Here is a 22,585-nt window from a genome sequence, read left to right as displayed (position 1 = left end):
CCTTATCACAATCAATATAACAAGAGCATGACGTAGGGTTTTACCTCTTCGAGAGGGCCCAAACCTGGATAAACATCGTCTTTCTCTACTTCCTGCTACCATTTAGGCGAGACCAACAGCTCAGGACCCACTGTTGGGTAACGTAGTATTTCAAAAAAAATTCCTACGATCATGCAAGATCTATCAAGGAGATGCATAGCAACGAGAGGGGAGAGTGTGTCTACGTATCCTCGTAGACCGAAAGCGAAAGCGTTTATCAACGCGGTTGATGTAGTCGTACACCTTCACGATCCGTCTCGATCAAGTACCGAACGTATGGCACCTCCGCGTTCAGCACACGTTCAGCTCGATGGCGTCCTCGCCTTCTTGATCCAGCAAGAGGGGAGAAGTAGTAGATGAGTTCCTGTAGCACGACGGCGTGATGACGGTGTTGATGAAGAACAATCTCCGCAGGGCTTCGCCTAAGCACTACGAAAACTATGACAGAGGATAAATTAGAGGGGACGGAGTTGCCGGCGCACGGATTGGTGTTTCTTGATGTGTCTTGGGTGCTAGCTCTGCCCCTCTATTTATATGTTGAGCCCTGGGGTCGAAACTTGGAGTAAAAGCCTCCTCAAAGTCGGTTTTGCCTGGAAGGCAAGAGTCCCACTCGGATTCCAGGACCAAACGCCACAATCCTTGGCGTCTGGCCCAGACGCCATGGGCCTCGGTGTCTGGCCCAGGGCCAGACGCCAGGGTCTCCGGTGTTTGGCCTCTCACCTCCGCAAAACTATCTTTTGCACCGACCTATAGCCCTGTGGGCCTGACCCCATGGCCTAACCATATCATCCAATATATGAATCTTTACCTCAGGACCATTCCGGAGCTCCTCGTCATGTCTGTGATCTCATTCGGGACTCCGAACAACATTTAGTCACCAACATACATAACTCATATAATACTATATCGTCAACGAACGTTAAGCGTGAGGACCCTACGGGTTCGAGAACTATGTAGACATGACCGAGACACCTCTCCGGTCAATAACCAATAGCGGAATCTGGATGCCCATATTGGCTCCTACATATTCGAAGAAGATCTTTATCAGTCGAACCTTATGACAACATATGTAATTCCCTTTGTCATCGGTATGTTACTTGCCCGAGATTCGATCGTCAGTATCTCCATACCTACTTCAATCTCGTTACCGGCAAGTCTCTTTACTTGTTCCGTAACCTATCATCCTTGTCGGAGTAATGGGCCACGGGTAGGCTAACCCGACGCCCATAACTTTTCAAGACAGCGGGGCTGACCGCGCCCCTTAGGATGCCAAGTTAAAGAGCCGCCTTCTGGAAGCCGGCTGGAGAAATAGCCGGCTACCCGTAGACGGCCGAGTCCAGAAGGCGAGGTCGAGACAAGCCGACTCCTTCCAGGCGGCTTCCAGAGAAGCCGACTCCGAGGAGTCGGCCCGCGGCCCCTTCGAAGCCCGTACCCACATCAAGGGGGACGGGACAGGGGATGGCTACAGTCAAGCCCATCCCCTCCCCTTCCTAAGGGCTGGCGCGGCCACAGTGCACTGTACCAACGACGAGCCCCGCCCGGCGCGGCACTATTGCCATGCCAGCCCTGACATCATCACAGGCAGGCGGAGTCCTGCTCCCACGACGGCCTGTCTATACGGCCCAAGGACGACGGGCCCTACCAGTCAGCGAGAGTCCAGAAGACAGCGAAGAGCCCTACCAATCGGACCCGATGGGAGTCGGCCTGCTCATCCCACGGGCCCCACGCGCCATTAACCAGACAAGACAGGGAGTGGCTACAGTAATCGCCCTCCATGACGGCGGTGCTGTAGCCATGATCCTTCGACCAAGCCTGCATCATTAGAAGCGCGGCTACAGTGATCAGCAGTTGGCAAGACCCCCAAGCGGCGGGCACGGCCTGTCGGCTCCGTACCAGACCAGTCGGCGGGGCCCCCCAATCGGCGGGCCCCAGCAGTCGGCGGAGAAGTCGGCGGCCGAAGAGACTGACGGCTGGGCCTGCGCCTAGTCATATTACCCTTGTACCCCTGGGGGGTAGGCCTATATAAACCCCCTGGGGCACCCATGCAAAGGGTTCGGACCCATTAGAACTAGACCAGAGATATAGGAAGGAGAAAGCTAGCCTTGCCTTCTCCTACCTCCAGCATATAGCTCGAGGAGCACCCTTGTACTCACTTTGCCTTAGTGATTGAGGGAGTCCTGGATTAGGGGGTGTTCGGGTAGCCGGACTATACCTTCAGCCGGACTCCCGGACTATGAAGATACAAGATTGAAGACTTCGTCCCGTGTCCGGATGGGACTTTCCTTGGCGTGGAAGGCAAGCTTGGCGATGCGGATATTCAAGATCTCCTACCATTGTAACCGACTCTGTGTAACCCTAACCCTATCCGGTGTCTATATAAACCGGAGGGTTGTAGTCCGTAGGCGATCAACTCCATATACAACAATCATACCATAGGCTAGCTTCTAGGGTTTAGCCTCCTTGATCTCGTGGTAGATCTACTCTTGTACTACCCATATCATCAATATTAATCAAGCATGATGTAGGGTTTTACCTCCATCAAGAGGGCCCGAACCTGGGTAAAACATCGTGTTCCCTGCCTCCTGTTACCATCCGGGCTAGACGCACAGTTCGGGACCCCCTACCCGAGATCCGCCAGTTTTGACACCGACATTGGTGCTTTCATTGAGGGTTCCTCTGTGTCGTCGCCTTTAGGCCCGATGGCTCCTTTGATCATCAACAACGATACGGTCCAGGGTGAGACTTTTCTCCCTGGACAGATCTTCGTCTTTGGCGGCTTCGCTCTGCGGGCCAATTCGCTCGGCCACCTGGAGCAGATCGAAAGCTACGCCCCTGGCCATCAAGTCAGGTTTGGAAGCTTAAACTACACGGCTGACATCCGCGGAGACTTGATCTTCGACGGGCTCGAGCCACGGCCAAGCGCGCCGCACTATCTCGAGGGGCATGATCTAGCTCTGCCCCCGGACAGTGTCCTGGAGGCCACACACGCATCGGTTTCGACCCCTAACTCGGAGCCTATTGCGCCAATCGAGGATGAGCGGTTGGACGTCACCTCGGGGGCTGCGATCCCGAAAGCGGTCGAGCCGAACGCTAGCCCCGCACTCTGCACGACCCGTGACTCCGAGGATCCGGACTCCTCCCCAGACTCCGAACCCCCCGCGCCCCTGCCAATCAAATCCGATTGGGCGCCGATAATGGAGTTCACCGCCGCAGACATCTTTCAGCGTTCGCCTTTTTGCGACATCCTGAATTCTCTTAAGTCTCTCTCTTTATCAGGAGAGCCCTGGCCGGACTACGGTCAGCGAGGGTGGGATACAGGCGATGAGGAAATTCAAAGCCCACCCACCACCCACTTTGTAGCCACTGTCGACAATCTAACCGACATGCTTGACTTCAGCTCCGAAGACATCGACGGCATGGACGACGATGTAGGAGACGAACAGGAACCAGTACCTGTAGGGCGCTGGAAGGCCACCTCGTCATATGACATATATATGGTGGATACTCCAAAAGATGGAGATGGCGATGGAACAGTGGGGGATGACGCCCCCAGGAAACAGCCAAAGCGCCGGCGTCAGCGGCGCCGCTCTAAATCCCGCCAAAGCAAAAACGGTGATTCCGGCACAGGAGATAATACTACCCCGGATAGCGCCGAAGAACACCCACCTCAGCCAGATTCGGCACAGGAAGATGGAGAAGCCAGCCCTCATGTGAAAGCGGCAGACCGAGAGGTCGAGGATGATAACTATACGCCTCCCTCCGAAGACGAGGCAAGCCTCGATGACGACGAATTCGTCATACCATCAGACCCCGCCGAACAAGAGCGTTTTAAACACAGGCTTTTAGCCACGGCAAGCAGCCTCAAGAAAAAGCAGCAACAGCTTAGAGCTGCCCAAGATTTGCTAGCTGACAGATGGACTGAAGTCCTTGCGGCCGAAGAGTATGAACTCGAACGCCCCTCCAAGTGTTACCCGAAGCGCAGGCCGCTACCCCGATCAGAGGAGGAAGCACCTACATCACCAGCGCATGACATGGCAGACCGGCCACCTCGCGGCCGCGACAGAGAGGCCTCTCGGCCCTCCACCCAAGCCATGCCCCGACGCCGCTCAACTAAGGCACGAGAAAATGCGCCCGACCTGCGAGACATACTGGAGGATAAGGCAAGACAAACAAGATCGATCTACAGATCGCGCAGGCGCCCTACGTCATGTGACAATGATCTTCACTCCGGACACAACAAATCCGGCCGGGCCGAACGCAACAGACATAGCTCTTCCGAGCTGCGTCGTGATATAGCCCAGTACAGAGGCGCCGCACACCCGCTATGCTTCACGAATGAAGTAATGGATCATAAAATCCCAGAGGGTTTCAAACCCGTAAACATCGAATCATACGATGGCACAACAGATCCGGCGGTATGGATCGAGGATTATCTCCTTCACATCCACATGGCACACGGCGATGATCTACACGCCATCAAATACCTCCCGCTCAAACTTAAAGGACCGGCCCAGCATTGGCTTAACAGCTTGCCAGCAGACTCAATCGGTTCTTGGGAGGACCTAGAAGCTGCATTCCTCGACAACTTCCAGGGCACTTACGTGCGACCGCCGGATGCCGACGACTTAAGCCACATAATTCAGCAGCCAGAGGAATCGGCCAGACAATTCTGGACATGGTTCCTAACAAAGAAAAACCAGATAGTCGACTGTCCGGACGCAGAGGCCCTAGCAGCCTTCAAGCATAACATCCGCGACGAGTGGCTTGCCTGGCACCTGGGACAGGAGAAGCCAAAATCCATGGCAGCCCTCACGACACTCATGACCCGCTTTTGCGTGGGAGAAGACAGCTGGCTAGCTCGCAGTAACAACTTATCAAAGAACCCTGGTATTTCGGATACTAAGGACAAAAGTGGCAGGACACGTCGGAATAAACAAAAACGCCGCGTTAACAGCGACAGCAATGAAGACACGGCAGTCAATGCCGAATTCAAAGGCTACAAATTCGGTCAGCGGAAAAAGGCATTCAAAAAGAATACTCAGGGCCCGTCCAGTTTGGACCGAATACTCGATCGCTTGTGCCAGATACATGGCACCCCCGAAAGGCCAGCCAATCACACTAACAGGGATTGTTGGGTGTTCAAGCAGGCAGGCAAGTTAAGGGCCGAAAACAGAGACAAGGGGCTGCACAGCGACGACGAGGAGCCCAAGCCGCCGAACAACAATGGACAGAAGGGCTTTCCCCCACTAGTGCGGACAGTGAACGTGATATACGCAACCCACATTCCCAAGCGGGAGCGGAAGCGTGCGCTACGGGACATATACGCGATGGAGCCAGTCGCCCCAAAGTTCAACCCATGGTCCTCCTTCCCGATCACTTTTGATCGAAGGGACCATCCCACTAGCATCCGTCATGGCGGCTTCGCCGCATTGGTTCTCGACCCAATCGTCGATGGATTTCATCTCACAAGAGTCCTCATGGACGGCGGCAGTAGCCTGAACCTGCTTTATCAGGATACAGTGCGGAAAATGGGCATAGATCCCTCAAGGATTAAGCCCACAAGAACGACCTTTAAAGGCATTATACCAGGTGTAGAAGCCAACTATACAGGCTCAGTAACACTTGACGTGGTCTTCGGATCCCCGGACAATTTCCGAAGTGAAGAGTTAATCTTCGATATAGTCCCGTTTCGCAGTGGCTATCACGCCCTGCTCGGACGAACCGCATTCGCAAAGTTCAATGCGGTGCCGCACTACGCATATCTCAAGCTCAAGATGCCAGGCTCGAGGAGTAATTACGGTCAACGGAAACACCGAACGCTCCCTCCGTACGGAGGAGCATACGGCGGCTCTCGCAGCGGAGGTACAAAGTAGCCTTCTCAGGCAATTCTCCAGTCCGGTCATTAAAAAGCCAGACACTGCCAAGCGCGCCCGGAGTAACCCATAGCAGGACCGCCTGGCACACTCTGAGCAAGCGTAGCAATGCGGCCCCAACCCCAGCTTTCGCGACATAGCGAAACCAGTACCTCGCGTACATAACTACGCCCTTAAAATACCATGGGCACAGGGGAAGGGGCACAATAACGGCACGCCCAAAATACGGCTTAAAATGTACTAGGGGCTGCCAGATTCTTTTTTTAAATTTTTCTTATTTTCAGGACTCCTTATTTCGGACGACCTGGTCGGCAATTCGACTGCCGCACAAACGATGCAAGATCCAGGGAGGCAGACAAGCCATGCCGCATTATGGAACTCCCAGGTGGTCTCTGTTATGAGCGGTATACCTGTTTTAAATACAATTCCGCGGCCTGCCCCTGGTCAGGACATACTGAATAGTCCAATATCTTTTGCTTGCCGCACTATTTGTATCGTTCGGCTTTGATAAATAGCCTCTATATAAACAATGCTTAGCTTCTTGTCTATTTTTTGCATTATCTTCTTTTCACATTTATGTTTATTAAATGACATGATTGCACCCGTACACCATGGTACGGCAAACACGCCAGGGGCTTCAGTACCCCTCATAATGGCGTGAGAAGTCCGTACACTTTCACAAGTGCGGCACCCCAAACTTATAGCACTATATGCATCGGCTCCGAATCATGATTTGGGTCAATAGTTGGGTTTGCCCGGCTCCTATGTTTTGGTGCCTTACGTTCCGCTCTATCGGCTAAGGTAGCACTAGGAGAACCACTGCGATTGTGCCCCGGTTCAGCTGGGTTAAGCACCTCAGTGGAGAAAGCTAAAACTGACTGTCATGATGAGGTGAGAGACCGGTCGCTGTTCGAGAGGTTTTTCGAGTCCCTAAAGACTTATGCCGCTTCGAGCGAGGAGCTGGCTTTGTCCGGCCAAGGCGTGGATAGCGCCCCGAACTCGGTCTTCCGGACTAGGGGCTTCGCCGAAATTTAAAATTATAGAGTTCTATGGCTAAGTGAGAGTGTTCAAGCATTATAGTCTGATTGCCTGGTTCGTTGTGCTGAGCGCCTCCCTCGAAGGACCCAACTATGGGAAAAAGAGCGCTCAGGTTTATCCCGAACACCCCAGCACTAGTGGCATGGGGGCAGAAGCCGACGACTGGCCATATCTCAATTTTTTGATAAACGACCGCAAAGAAAGTAATATTTTAAATTCAATAAGCATTGCTTAGCGCATATGAACAAGTTTTCAGCGCACAGGATAAACACGAGCGAGTTCATTCAAAAATCACATCCTTGGTACATTCATCCGCCACAAGGCGGGCACCTGCAAGAACATCCTTGTAGTAGTTCTCGGGCTTGCGATGCTCCTTCCCCGGCGGTGGCCCATCCTTCACAAGCTTCTCACCGTCCAGCTTACCCCAGTGCACCTTTGCACGGGCAAGGGCCCGACGGGCACCTTCGATGCAGACGGAGCGCTTGATGACCTCGAGCCTCGGACAGGCCTCCACCAGCCGCCGCACCAGCCCGAAATAGCTCCTAGGCAGGGCCTCTCCGGGCCATAGCCGAACTATGAAGCCCTTCATGGCCTGTTCGGCCGCCTTGTGGAGCTCGACCAGCTGTTTCAGCTGGTCGCTCAAAGGCACAGGGTGTCCGGCCTCAGAATACTGAGACCAGAACACCTTCTCCGCCGAGCTGCCCTCTTTAGCTTGGTAGAATGCGGCGGCATCGGATACGCTGCGAGGAAGATCTGCGAATGCCCCTGGAGAGCTCCGGATTCGGGTAAGTAACAAGTAGTTTACTTTTATATTTCTGCTTTGCATGAAGAATGCCTTACCCGCTGCTATCTTCCTCATCTCCTCCAACTCTTGGAGGGCCTTTTGGGCTTCGGCCTTGGCAGACTTGGCAGTCTCAAGGGCCGTCGCGAGCTCGGATGCTTGCGCCTTTGACTCAAGCTCCAAACTCCCATGTTTTTTCATGAGAGCCTGAAGCTCTTGCTGCACCTCGCCGACCTGAGCCCCAAGTCTGTCTCGCTCGGTGCGCTCCGCGGCCATTTTCTTTTCGGCCTCAGACAGCGCCTGCTTAAGGGTCGCCACCTCAGTCGTGGCCCCTACGATAAGCAGTACAATCCTGTTATTTTTTTTGCAATCACGCCTTTTTATAGGCACTTTTTCTGTAAGGTATTTCTTACCTTCTTTCTCCTCGAGCTGTTGCTTGGCAAGGCCGAGCTCTTGCTCGGTCCGCTCGAGGTCCTGCTTCAGGACACCCACCTCCGCAGTCAGTGCGGCGGTGGATAACAGCGAAGCCTGCATACGCATATTGACTCTTTTTTTAGACTCCTGCGAAATTTAATAGATCCTCTATTCGGCTTTTCTTTCCGAACGCCAAACAGAGCATCAGGGGCTACTGTCTATGCGATAATATTTTTACATATTTTTACTTACCTCAAAGCCTGTTAGAAGGCTAGCGCAAGCTCAGTTAGTCCGCTCTTGGCGTACTGAACCTTCTGGATCACCGTACTCATAATAGTACGGTGCCCCTCGTCGATGGAGGCGCCGTCAAGCACCTCCAGCAGATTGTCCGGCACCTCCGGTTGGACGGAGGCCGCCAGCTCAGAAGGCTTGCTCCTCTTGGATGGAGTTCGCCTACCGCGGTCCGGAATTGCGGAAGATTCCAGCGCGGTGTCCGGCACAAAGCCGGACTTGGAGCCCTGGGGGGCCTTATCCCCTTCACTCCTGGAGTCCGGGAGGTTGCCTTGCGGCTCCTCCAGGACCACCACCTCCTGCCCCAGAGCTTGTCGCGACGCCACTTCGGCGTCGTCTGCAGTGCGGGGGGAGACAACGGGCGGAACTGAGTTCACGTCCGGTGCGTCCAGGGAGCCGCCCGATGATTCGTTGAATTCGGCCCGGGGCGGGCTGCATAATTACGCTCGACATTAGGGAAAGCTGTGCAACAAAGGAACATCATGAGTTACTCTGATATCCGAACTTATGATTTCGCCGGACGCTTGGCCCTGTTTGGCCACTCCTCTCCGCCCTCTTCGGCGTCGGGGGAGTAGTCCGGCGGAGGGGTCTTCCTTTTCCTAGACCCCTCGGCCTCTCCCGTTGGGGCGGCCTTCCTATTCTCTCCTCCCTCCGCTGGGGGGGAGAGTTTTCTTCTTCTTCCTCCTCGTTTTCACGGGAAGAGGGCGTCTCGGACTCGTCGGATGACGAGTCCGACACCACCACGTTGCGGGCACTCTTTCGAGTCCCCGTGGTCTTCTTCTTCTTGGCCTTCTTCTCCGGCACCACATAAGGCGCCGGAACTAGCAGCTTCACTAGTAGAGCTGGGGCTGGGTCTTCGGGCAGCGGAGCCGGACAGTTAATCGGTCCGGATATCGCCCGCCAAGCCTGTCAAAGGTAAGGGAGTTTAGATCCCGCATAGAGTCAAACTATGAAGAAAGCTTAACATCCTGTAAAAGGTGAAGATAGCTTACCTCGCTAGCGTGACGCTGCGAGCTGTATCCGCGGTCCTCGGAAGCGGATGCGGGAGCCTCGACACCCTTAAATAGCACCTTCCAGGCATCTTCGTACGTCGTGTCGAAGAGCCTGCTAAGGGTTTGGTGCTGCGCCGGGTCGAACTCCCACAGATTAAAATCCCGTTGTTGGCACGGGAGGATCCGGCGGACGAGCATAACCTGGATTACATTAACAAGCCGGATTGGCTTGCTCACCAGGGACTGGATGCATGTTTGCAATCCAGTCACCTCTTTTTCGTTACCCCACGACAGGCCCGTCTCTTTCCAGGACATAAGCCGCGTGGGGGGTCCGGATCAGAACTCGGGGGTTGCGGTCCATTTCGGATCGTGTGGCTCGGTGATGTAAAACCACCCGGATTGCCACCCCTTTAGGGTCTCCACAAAAGAGCCCTCGAACCATAGGACGTTGGCCATCTTGCCCGCCATGGCGCCTCCACACTCCGCCTGGCTGCCGCGCACCACCTTGGGCTTGACGTTGAAGGTCTTGAGCCAGAGGCCGAAATGAGGGCGGACGCGAAGGAAAGCCTCGCACACGACGATAAACGCCGAGATGTTGAGGATGAAGTTCGGGGCTAGATCGTGGAAATCCAGGCCGTAGTAGAACATGAGCCCCCGGACAAATGGGTGGAGTGGAAAACCCAGTCCGCGGAGGAAGTGGGGAAGAAATATTACCCTCTCATGGGGCCTTGGGGTGGGGAGAAGCTGCCCCTTTTCGGGAAGCCGGTGCGCGATGTCCTTGGACAGGTATCCGGCCTTCCTTAGCTTCTTGACTTGGCCCTCCGTAGAGGAGGAGACCATCCACTTGCCTCCCGCTCCGGACATTGCTGGAGAAGGTTGAGGTGGGAAGTGCGGGCTTGGGCGCTGGAGCTCGAGTGCGCAGGAGATGGATAGGCAAAGGAGGAAGAAGGCATAGGTAAAAAGGTGGATCCTTATCCCCTTATATGGGCGGATGCGGTTGTGCGTCCCCACCAGCCTAGTAAAACTCGCTTGCCTCCCAAGCGCCGTGATAAATGGCGCGGTTGGGTTACCCACGTCCGTATTGATGAGAATCCCGTAAAGGGGGTACACGATCTCTGCTTTGACAAGACGTGCCAAGGAAACCGCCTCGCAAAACATGCTGAGGTGGAAAAGTAAAAACGATTCGAGTAAAGGACTTGGCTGTAGTGCGATGACGCACTGCGGAATACGTCAGCAGATTTGATTTGTGTTAATATTATTCTCTCTATGGCAATATGTGGAAGCTTATTTTGCAGAGCCGGACACTACTCTTGGTGTTTACAATCTTCTATGAAGGACTTGGAGGAGGAACCCGCCTTGCAATGCCGAAGACAATTTGCGCGCCGGACTCATCGTCATTGAAGCCTGGTTCAGGGGCTACTGAGGGAGTCCTGGATTAGGGGGTGTTCGGGTAGCCGGACTATACCTTCAGCCGGACTCCTGGACTATGAAGATACAAGATTGAAGACTTTGTCCCGTGTCCGGATGGGACTTTCCTTGGCGTGGAAGGCAAGCTTGGCGATGCGGATATTCAAGATCTCCTACCATTGTAACCGACTCTGTGTAACCCTAACCCTATCCGGTGTCTATATAAACCGGAGGGTTGTAGTCCGTAGGCGATAAACTCCATATACAACAATCATACCATAGACTAGCTTCTAGGGTTTAGCCTCCTTGATCTCGTGGTAGATCTACTCTTGTACTACCCATATCATCAATATTAATCAAGCAGGACGTAGGGTTTTACCTCCATCAAGAGGGCCTGAACCTGGGTAAAACAACGTGTTCCCTGCCTCCTGTACCATCCGGCCTAGACGCACAGTTCGGGACCCCCTACCCGAGATCCGCCGGTTTTGACACCGATAGTGATCATGCAGAGACCCCGCAGAGCAGGACTAGGGGTGTTATCTCCTAGGAGAGCCCCGAACCTGGGTAAAGTACGCCGGTGTTCGTGTCTACGCCTAATCCCGCTTCCGGGCACCGGCGACGTTCTCCCTTTTTTCTTCTTCTGGCGAAAGCACATTTTATTATTTTACGGAAGCAAGATGAAAGGTCATTCTCGCTCCCACCATGATAAGCCATCCTTTGGCATATGTCGCACCCAACCCCCGACAATCCTGCAACTAACTCATTAGTCACATTGCTTGCAAGGCTTATTATGATGTGTACTACTGAGAGGGCCCAGAGATACCTCTCCGATACTCGAAGTGACAAATCCTAATCTCTATCTATGCCAACCCAACAAACACCTTCGGAGATACCTGTAGAGCATCTTTATAATCACCCAGTTACGTTGTGACATTTGATAGCACACAATGTATTCCTGAGTATCCGGGAGTTGCATAATCTCATAGTCAAAGGAATATGTATAAGTCATGATGAAAGCAATAGCAATAATACTAAACAATCATTAATGCTAAGCTAACGGATGGGTCTTGTCCATCACATCATTCTCTAATGATGTGATCCCGTTCATCAAATGACAACACATGTCTATGGTCAGGAAACTTAACCATCTTTGATTAACGAGCTAGTCTAGTAGAGGCATACTAGGGACACTCAGTTTTGTCTATGTATCCACACATGTACTAAGTTTCCGGTTAATAAAATTCTAGCATGAATAATAAACATTTACCATGATATAAGGAAATATAAATAACAACTTTATTATTGCCTCTAGGGCATATTTCCTTCAGTCTCTCACTTGCACTAGACTCAATAATCTAGTTCAAATTGCCATGTGATTTAACACCAATAGTTCACATCGTCATGTGATTTAACACTATATTTCACATCGCCATGTGACCAATACCCAAAGGGTTTACTAGTGTCAATAATCTAGTTCACATCGCCATGTGATTAACACCCAAAGAGTACTAAGGTGTGATCATGTTTTGCTCGTGAGAGAATTTTAGTTAACGGGTCCGCCACATTTAGAGCCGTATGTATTTTGCAAATTTTCTATGTCTACAATGCTCTGCACGGAGCTACTCTAGCTAATCACTCCCACTTTCAATATGTATCCAGATTGAGACTTAGAGTCATCCTCATCAGTGTCAAAGCTTGCATGGACGTAACCCTTTACGACGAACTTTTTGTCACCTCCATAACCGAGAAACATGTCCTTATTCCACTAAGGATAATTTTGACCATTGTGCAGTGGTGCACTCCTGGATCACTATTGTACCCTCTTGCCAAACTCATGGTGAGGTACACAATAGGTCTGGTACACATCATAGCATACTTTATAGAACCTATGACTGAGGCATAGGGAATGACTTTTCATTCTCTTTCTATTTTCTATCGTGGTCGGGTTTTGAGTCTTCACTCAACTTCACACCTTACAATTCAGGCAAGAACTCCTTCTTTGAACGATCCATTTTGAACTCCTTCGAAATCTTATCAAGGTATGTTCTTATTGAAAGTCTTATCAAGTGTCTTGATCTATGTTTATAGATCTTGATACCCAATATGTAAGTAGCTTCATTGAGGTCTTTCATTGAAAAATTCTTATTCAAGTATCCTTTCATCCTATCCAGAAATTCAGTATCATTTCCAATCAAAAATATGTCATCCACATATAATATCAGAAATGCTACAGAGCGCCCACTCACTTGCTTGTAAATGCAGGCTTCTCCAAAAGTCTGTATAAAACTATATGTGAGGGAGTCCTGGATTAGGGGGTGTTCGGATAGCCGAATTATACCTTCAGCCGGACTCCTGGACTATGAAGATACAAGATTGAAGACTCCGTCCCGTGTCCGGAAGGGATTTTCCTTGGCGTGGAAGGCAAGCTTGGCGATACGGATGTTCAGATCTCCTACCATTGTAACCGACTCTATGTAACCCTAACCCTATCCGGTGTCTATATAAACCGGAGGGTTTTAGTATGTAGGACAACATACACATCAACAATCATACCATAGGCTAGCTTATAGGGTTTAGCCTCTCTGATCTCGTGGTAGATCAACTCTTGTAATACCCATATCATCAATATTAATCAAGCAGGACGTAGGGTTTTACCTCCATCGAGAGGGCCCGAACCTGGGTAAAACTTTGTGTCCCCTGCCTCCTGTTACCATCCGGCCTAGACGCACAGTTCGGGACCCCCTACCCGAGATCCATCGGTTTTGACACCGACATTGGTGCTTTCATTGAGAGTTCCTCTATGCCGTCGCCGTCAGGCCTGATGGCTCCTACGATCATCAATGGCGATGTAGTCCAGGGTGAGACCTTCCTCCCCGGACAGATCTTCATCTTTGGCGGCTTCGCACTGCGGGCCGATTCACTTGGCCATCTAGAGCAGATCGAAAGCTACGCCCCTGGCCGTCAGGTCAGATTCGGAAGTTTAAACTACACGGCCGACATCCGCGGGGACTTGATCTTCGACGGATTCGAACCACTGCCGAGCGCGCCGCACTGTCACGACGAGCATGATCTAGCTCTGCCGCCGAACAGAGCCCTGGAGGCCGCACCCGCATCGGCTCCGACCCCAAGTTCGGAGCCGACCGCGCCGATCGAGGATGGGCGGTTGGACGCCACCTCGGGGGCTGCGATCCCAACGGCGGTTGAGCCGAACACCAGCCCCATACTCTGCAAGACTCGTGACTCCATGGAGCCGGATTCTTCTCCAGACTCCGAACCCTCCGCGCCCTTGCCGAGCGAATCCGATTGGGCGCCGATCATGGAGTTCACGGCCGCGGACGTCTTTCAGCACTCGCCTTTCGGCGATATCCTGAAATCACCGAAGTCTCTCTCTTTGTCAGGAGAGCCCTGGCCGGACTACGGTCAGCAAGGTTGGGGTACAGACGATGAAGAAATTCAAAACCCACCCACCACCCACTTTGTAGCCACTGTCGACAACTTAACCGACATGCTCGACTTCGACTCTGAAGACATCGACGGTATGGACACCGATGAAGGAGATGATGAAGAACCAGCGCCCACTAGGCCCTGGAAAGCCACCTCGTCATATGACATATACATGGTGGACACGCCAAAAGAGGGAGAGGGCGATGGAACAGCGGAGGATGACCCCTCCAAGAAACAGCAAAAGCGCCGGCGTCAGCGGCGCCGCTCAAAATCCCGCCAACACAAAAACGGCGATTCCAGCACGGGAGATAATAATACCCCAGAAAGGGCCGAAGAACATCCCCCCGAGCAAGATTTAGCACAGGAGGATGGAGAAACCATCCCTCATGAGAGAGCGGCCGACAGAGAGGTCGAGGACAATAATTGTATGCCTCCCTCCGAAGACGAGGCAAGCCTCGACGACGACGAATTCGCCGTGCCAGAGGATCCCGTCGAACAAGAGCGTTTTCAACGCAGGCTTATGGCCACGGCAAGAAGCCTCAAGAAAAAACAGCAACTGCTTAAAGCTGATCAAGATCCGCTAGTCGATAGATGGACTGAAGTCCTTGCGGCCGAAGAACATAAACCCGAACGCCCCTCCAAGTGCTACCGAAGCGCAGGTTGCTACCCCGATTAGAGGAGGAAGCACTCGACGCGGCCGACAGGCCACCTCGTGGCCGCGACAGAGAGGCCTCATGGCCCTCCACCCAAGCCGCACCTCGTACCAAGGCACGGGAATATGCGCCGGACTTACGAGACATGTTGGAGGACAAGGCAAGGCAAACAAGATCGATCTACGGATCGCGTAGGCACCCCACGGCTCGAGACGACAACCGTCACGCCGGCCACAAATTCGGCAGGGCTGAACACAGTAGACAAAGCTCATTGGAGCTACGTCATGATATCGCCCAGTACAGAGGCGCCGCACACCCATTGTGCTTCACAGACGAAATAATGGATTATCATATCCCCGAGGGTTTCAAACCCGTAAACATCGAATCATATGATGGCTCAACAGATCCCGCGGTATGGATCGAGGATTATCTCCTTCATATCCACATGGCCCGCGGCGATGATTTCCACGCCATCAAATACCTCCCACTCAAGCTTAAAGGACCAGCCCGGCAGTGGCTTAACAGCCTACCAACATGGTCAATCAGCTGTTGGGAGGACCTGGAAGCCGCATTCCTCGACAATTTCTAGGGCACTTATGTGCGACCCCCAGACGCTGATGACCTAAGCCATGTAATTCAGCAGCCAGACGAATCGGCCAGGCAATTCTGGACACGGTTCCTAACAAAGAAAAATCAAATACTCGACTGTCCGGACGCAGAGGCCTTAGCAGCCTTCAAGCATAATATCCGTGACGAGTGGCTTGCCCGGCACCTAGGACAGGAGAAGCCGAAATCTATGGCAGCACTCACGGCACTCATGACCCACTTTTGCGCGGGAGAAGACAGCTGGCTTGCTCGTAGCAACAATATGACCAAGAACCCTAGTCGTTCGGACACCAGGGACATTAGTGGCAGGTCGCGTCGCAACCAACAGAAGCGCCGCATCAACGGCGACAATGCTAAGGATACGACAGTTAATGCCGGATTCAGAGGCTCTAAATCCGGTCAGCGGAAAAAGTCATTCAAAAGGAATCCCAGGGGCTCGTCTAGCTTGGACCGAATACTCGACCGCTTGTGCCAAATAGATGGCAGCCCCGAAAAGCCGGCCAATCACACCAACAGGGAATGTTGGGTGTTCAAGCAGGCAGGCAGATTAAGCGCCGATAATGAAGACAAGGGGTTGCATAGCGATGACGACGAGGAGCCCCGGCCGCCGAACAATAATGGACAGAAGGGTTTTCCCCCACAAGTTCGGACGGTGAACATGATATACGCCACCCACGTCCCCAAAAGGGAGCGGAAGCGCGCGTTAAGGGATGTATACGCGGTAGAGCCAGTCGCCCCAAAGTTCAACCCATGGTCCTCCTGCCCGATCACCTTTGATCGAAGAGACCATCCCACTAGCATCCGTCATGGCGGATTCGCCGCATTGGTTCTCGACCCAATTATTGACAGATTTCATCTCACTAGAGTCCTTATGGACGGCGGCAGTAGCCTGAACCTGCTTTACCAGGATACAGTGCGGAAAATGGGCATAGATCCCTCGAGGATTAAGCCCACCAAAACGACCTTTAAAGGCGTAATACCAGGTGTAGAGGCCAGCTGTACAGGCTCAGTCACACTTGAAGTGGTCTTCGGATCTCCGGATAATTTCCGAAGCGAGGAGTTAATCTTCGACATAGTCCCGTTCCGCAGTGGTTATCATGCACTGCTCGGGCGAACCGCATTCGCCAAGTTCAATGCGGTCCCGCACTACGCATACCTTAAGCTCAAGATGCCAGGCCCTCAAGGAGTAATTACGGTCAATGGAAACACCAAACGCTCCCTCCAAACGGAGGAGCACACGACGGCCCTTGCAGCGGAAGTACAAAGCAGCCTCTCCAGGCAGTTCTCCAGTCCGGCCATTAACCGTCCGGACACCGTCAAGCGAGCCCGGAGTAACCTACAACAAGACCGCCTGGCATGTTCCGAGCAGGCGTAGCAATGCGGCCCCAACCCCAACCCTCGCAAAAAGGCGACGCCAGTACTTCGCTTCCATAACTACGCTCTGGAAATACCATGGGCATAGGGGGAGGGGCACCATCATGGCACGCCCAAAACACGGCTTAAACCGCACCAGGGGCTGCCGATTTTTTACTTTTCTCTTACTTTCAGGACTCTACTCTTCGGAAGGCCTGTTTGGCAGTTCAACTGCCGCACAAAACGATGCAAGAACCAGAGAAGCAGACAAGCCATGCTGCATTACGGAAATCCCAGGTGGTCTCTATCACGAGCAGTATACCTGTTCCGCATACTATTCTGCAGCTTGCCACTGGAGCAGACATGTTAAATAGTCCAACTTTTCGTTTATCGCATTACTTGTATCGTTCTGCTTTGATCGCAGCTATTTTAATGAACAATGCATAGCTTTTGTCCATTTTTTGCATTACCTTTATATATATATATATGTTCCTTAATGACATGTCGCACCCGTACACTTTGGTACGGCCAAAATACGCTAGGGGCTTCAGTACCCCTCAACATGGTGTAAGAAGTCCGAACACTTTAACAAGTGCGGCACCCCGAACTTATAGCATTATATGCATCGGCTCTGAATCATGTCTTGGGTCAATAGTTGGGTTTGCCCGGCTCCTATGTTTTGGTGCCTTACGTTCCGCTATATCGGCTAAGGTAGCACTAGGAGAACCACTGCAATTGTGCCCCGGTTGAGCTGGGTCGAGCACCTCAGTGGAGAAAGCTAAAACTGACCGTCATGATGAGGCGGGAGCTGGTCGCTGTTCGAGAGGTCTTTTCGAGTCCTTAAAGACTTATGCCACTTAGGGCGAGGAGTCGGCTCTGTCCGGCCAAGGCGTGGATAGCGCCCCGAAATCGGTCTTCTGAATACTAGGGGCTTCGCCGAAATTTAAAATTATAGAATTCTATGGCTAAGTGAGAGCGTTCACGCATTATAGTCTGATTGCCTCGTTCATTGGGCTGAGCGCCTCCCTCGAAGGACCCAAATATGGGAAAAAGAGCGCCCAGGTTTATCCCCGAACACCCTAGCACTAGCGGCAAGGGGGCAGAAGCCGACGACTCGCCATCTCTTAGTATTGATAAACAGCCGCACAGAAGGTAATATTTTAAATTCAAGCAGCATTGCTTAGCGCATATGAACAAGTTTTCAGCGCACAGGATAACACGAGCGGGTTTTACTCAAAAAATACATCCTTGGTACATTCATCGGCAACAAGGCGGGCACCCTTCAGAACATCCTTATAATAATTCTCGGGCTTGCGATGCTCTTTCCCCGGCAGTGGCCCGTCCTTCACAAGCTTCTCCGCATCCAGCTTGCCCCAGTGCACCTTAGCACGGGCAAGGCCCTACGGGCACCTTCAATGCAGATGGAGCGCTTGATGTCTTCAAGCCTCGGACAGGCCTCCACCAGCCGCCGCACCAGCCCGAAGTAGCTCCCAGGCAGAGCCTCTCCAGGCCACAGCCGAACTAGGAGGCCCTTCATGGCCTGTTCGGCCGCCTTGTGGAGCTCGACCAGTTGCTTCAGCTGGTCGCTCAGGGGCACGGGGTGTCCGGCCTCAGCGTACTGATACTAGAACACCTTCTCCGTCGAGATGCCCTCCTCGGCTTGATAGAATGCGGCGGCATCGGATACACTCCGGGGAAGATCTACGAACGCTCCTGGAGAGCTCCGGATTCGGGTAAGTAACAGGTAACTCATGTTTATGTGTTTGCTTTGCATAAAGAATGCCTTACCCGCCGCTATTCTCTTCACCTCATCCAACTCCTGGAGGGTCTTCTGGGATTCGGCCTTGGCAGACTTGGCATTTTCAATAGCCGCCGCGAGCTCGGATGCTCGCGTCTTCGAGTCAAGCTCCAAACTCTCATGTTTCTTCATGAGAACCTGGAGCTCTTGCCGCACCTTGCCAACCTCGGCCTCATACCTCTCCCGCTCGGTGCGCTCCGCGGCCGCACTCTTCTCGGCCTTGAGCAGCGCCTGCTTAAGGGTCGCCACCTCAGATGTGGCCCCTACAAAATAGCCATGTTAATCCTGTCATCTCTTGCAATTGCACCTTTTTTATATATACACATTCGACCAAGGTACTTCTTACCTTCCTTCTCCTCGAGCTGCTTCTTGGCACGCCCGAGCTCTTGCTCGGACTTCTCGAGGCTCTGCTTCAGCACGTCCACTTCCGTAGTCAGTGCGGCGGATGCTAGCAGAGAAGCCTGCATACGCATATTGACTCCTTTTGTTAGACTCCTGCGAATTCTTTGATCCTCTATTCGGCTTTTCTTCCCGAACGCCCAACAGAGCATCAGGGGCTACTGTCTATGCGGTAATATTATTTGAACATTCTTTACTTACCTCAAAGCCTATTAAAAGGCTTGTACAAGCTTCAGTCAGTCCGCTTTTGGCGGACTGAACCTTCTGGATCATCACACTCATAATGGTGCGGTGCCCCTCGTCGATGGAGGCACCTTGGAGCGCCTCCAACATATTGTCCGGTGCCTCCGGTTGGACGGAGGTCACCGGCACGGTAGGCTTGCTCCTCTTGGAAGGAGGTCGCCCGCCGGACTCTGGAACCTTTGAAGATTCTGGAGCTGTGTCCGGCCTTAAGCCGGACTTGGAGCCCTGGGGGGTTTCCTCCCCTTTACTCCTGGAGTCCGGGAGGTCGCCTTGCGGCGCCTCCAGGACCACCTCCTCCCTGCTTTGAACCAGTTGGGACAACACTTCGGTGTCGCCCGTAGGGCGGGGGGAGGAAGCCGTCGGAAGCGAGTTCACCTCCGACAAGTCCAGTGAGCCGCTCGACGACGCGTCGAGCCGGTCTTTGGGTGGGCTGCATAAACACATTCGGCATAAGGGAAAGTTGTGCAATAAACAAATACTATGAGTCACTCCGGTATCCGGATACTTATGATTTTGCCAGGGGCTTGGCCCTGGGCTGCCACTCCTCTTCGTCGTCTTTGGCGTCGGTGGAGCAGTCCGGAGGAAGGGTTTTCCCCTTCTTGGACCCTCCGACCTCCTCAGAGAGGGCGGCCTTCCTTTTCTTCTCTCCTCCCGCTAGAGGGGGAGAGGTCTCTTCTTCTTCCTCCTCGTCTTCACAAGAGGAAGGTGCTTCGGGACCGTCGGATGATGAATCCGACACCTCGTGGCGCCGGTCATTCTCTCGAGTCCCCGTGGCCCTTTTCGTGGCCTTCTTCTCCGGCACCACATAGGGCGCCGAAACCAGCAGCTTCGCCAAGCGAGCGTCCGCTAGGCCTTCGGGTAGAGGAGCCGGACAGTTGATCTGTCCGGACGTCACCACCCAATCCTATCAAAGATAAGGGAACTCAGATCCCGCATAGAGTCAAACTATGAAAAACTGATACCCTGCAAAAGGAGAAAAGCAGCTTACCGCATGAGCGTGATACTGAGTACTGAATCCGCGATCCTCGGCAGCGGATGCGGGAGCCTCGGCGCCCTTGAAAAGCATCCTCCAGGCATCTTCGTACATCGTGTCGAAGAGCCTGTTTAGAGTTTGATGCTGCACCGGGTCGAACTCCCACAGATTGAAGGCCCGTCGTTGACACGGGAGGATCAGGCGGATGAGCATAACCTGGACTATGTTGACAAGTTTGAGCTTCTTGTTCACCAGGGTTTGGACGCATGTTTGGAGTCCGGTCAGCTCTCCTTTTTTACCCCACGACAGGCCGGTCTCCTTCCAGGAGGTGAGTCGCGTAGGGGGTCCGGACCGAAACTCGAGGGCTGCGACCCATTCGGGGTCGCACGGCTCGGTGATGTAAAACCACCCCGATTGCCACCCCTTCAGGGTCTCCACAAAGGAGCCCTCGAGCCACAGGACGTTGGCCATCTTGCCAACCATGGCACTGCCGCACTCCGCCTGGCTGCCACGCACCACCTTCGGCTTGACGTTGAAAGTCTTAAGCCATAGGCCGAAATGGGGGCGGATGCGGAGGAAGGCGTCGCACACGACGATGAACGCCGAGATGTTGAGGACGAAGTTTGGGGCCAGATCGTGGAAATCCAGGCCGTAGTAGAACATGAGCCCCCGGATAAATGGGTGCAGAGGGAAGCCCAGTCTGCGGAGGAAATGGGGGAGGAATACCACCCTCTCATGGGGCCTAGGAGTGGGGATGAGCTGCCCCTTTTCAGGAAGCCGGTGCGCGATGTCGCTGGCCAGATATCCGGCCTTCCTCAGCTTTTTGATGTGTCCCTCCGTGACGGAGGAGACCATCCACTTGCCTCCCGCTCCGGACATGACTGGAGAAGGTTGAGGTGGTAGTGCGGACTTGGGCGCTGGAGCTCGAGTGCGTAAGAATGGATAGGCAAAGGAGGAAGAAGGCATGGGTGAAAAGGTGGATCCTTATCCCCTTATATGGGTGGGCGCGACTACATGTCCCCACCAGCCTGGTAAAACTTGCTTATCTCCAAGCGCCGTAATCAAAGGCGCGGTTGGGTTACCCATGCCCATATTGATGAGAATCCTGGAATAAAGGGACACGATCTCTGCTTTGATAAGACGTGCCAAGGAAACCGCCTCGCATAACGCGCTGAGGTGGGATAATGAAACAATTTGGATAAAGGCTTGGCCGTGGCGTGCCGCACCACAGAATACGTCAGCAGATTAGATTTGCGTTAATATTATTGTTCTCTCTATGGCAATATGTGGAAACTTATTTTGCAGAGCCGGACACTATCTTTGTGTTCAAAATCTTCTATGAAGTGCTTGGAGGAGGAACCCGCCTTGCAATGCTGAAGACAATTTGCGCGCCGGACTCGTTGTCATTGAAGCCTGGTTCAGGGGCTACTGAGGGAGTCCTGGATTAGGGGGTGTTCGGATAGCCGAACTATACCTTCAGCCGGACTCCTGGACTATGACGATACAAGATTGAAGACTCCGTCCCGTGTCCGGAAGGGATTTTCCTTGGCGTGGAAGGCAAGCTTGGCAATACGGATGTTCAGATCTCCTACCATTGTAACCGACTCTATGTAACCCTAACCCTATCCGGTGTCTATATAAACCGGAGGGTTTTAGTCCGTAGGACAACATACACATCAACAATCATACCATAGGCTAGCTTCTAGGGTTTAGCCTCTCTGATCTCGTGGTAGATCAACTCTTGTAATACCCATATCATCAATATTAATCAAGCAGGACGTAGGTTTTACCTCCATCGAGAGGGCCCGAACCTGGGCAAAACTTTGTGTCCCCTGCCTCCTGTTACCATCCGGCCTAGACGCACAGTTCGGGACCCCTACCCGTGATCCGCCGGTTTTGACATCGACAATATGCTTTGATTAACTCATCAAAGCGTATATTCCAACTCCGAGATGCTTGCACCAGTCCATAGATGGATTGTTGGAGCTTGCACACTTTGTTAGCACCTTTAGGATTGACAAAACCTTATGGTTGCATCATATACAACTCTTCTTTAATAAATCCATTAAGGAATGTAGTTTTGATGTCCATTTGCCAGATTTCATAAAATGCGGCAACTTCTAACATGATTCAGACAGACTTTTAAGCATCGATACAAGTGAGAAAATCTCATCATAGTCAACACCTTGAACTTGCCGAAAACCTTTTGCGACAACTCGAGCTTTGTAGATAGTAATACTACTATTAGCGTCCGTCTTCCTCTTGAAGATCCATTTATTCT

Source organism: Triticum urartu, chromosome 7, assembly GCF_003073215.2.
Source record: "Triticum urartu cultivar G1812 chromosome 7, Tu2.1, whole genome shotgun sequence".
NCBI classification, from domain to species: Eukaryota; Viridiplantae; Streptophyta; class Magnoliopsida; order Poales; family Poaceae; genus Triticum; species Triticum urartu.
Note: the sequence above shows the minus strand (reverse complement) of the source record.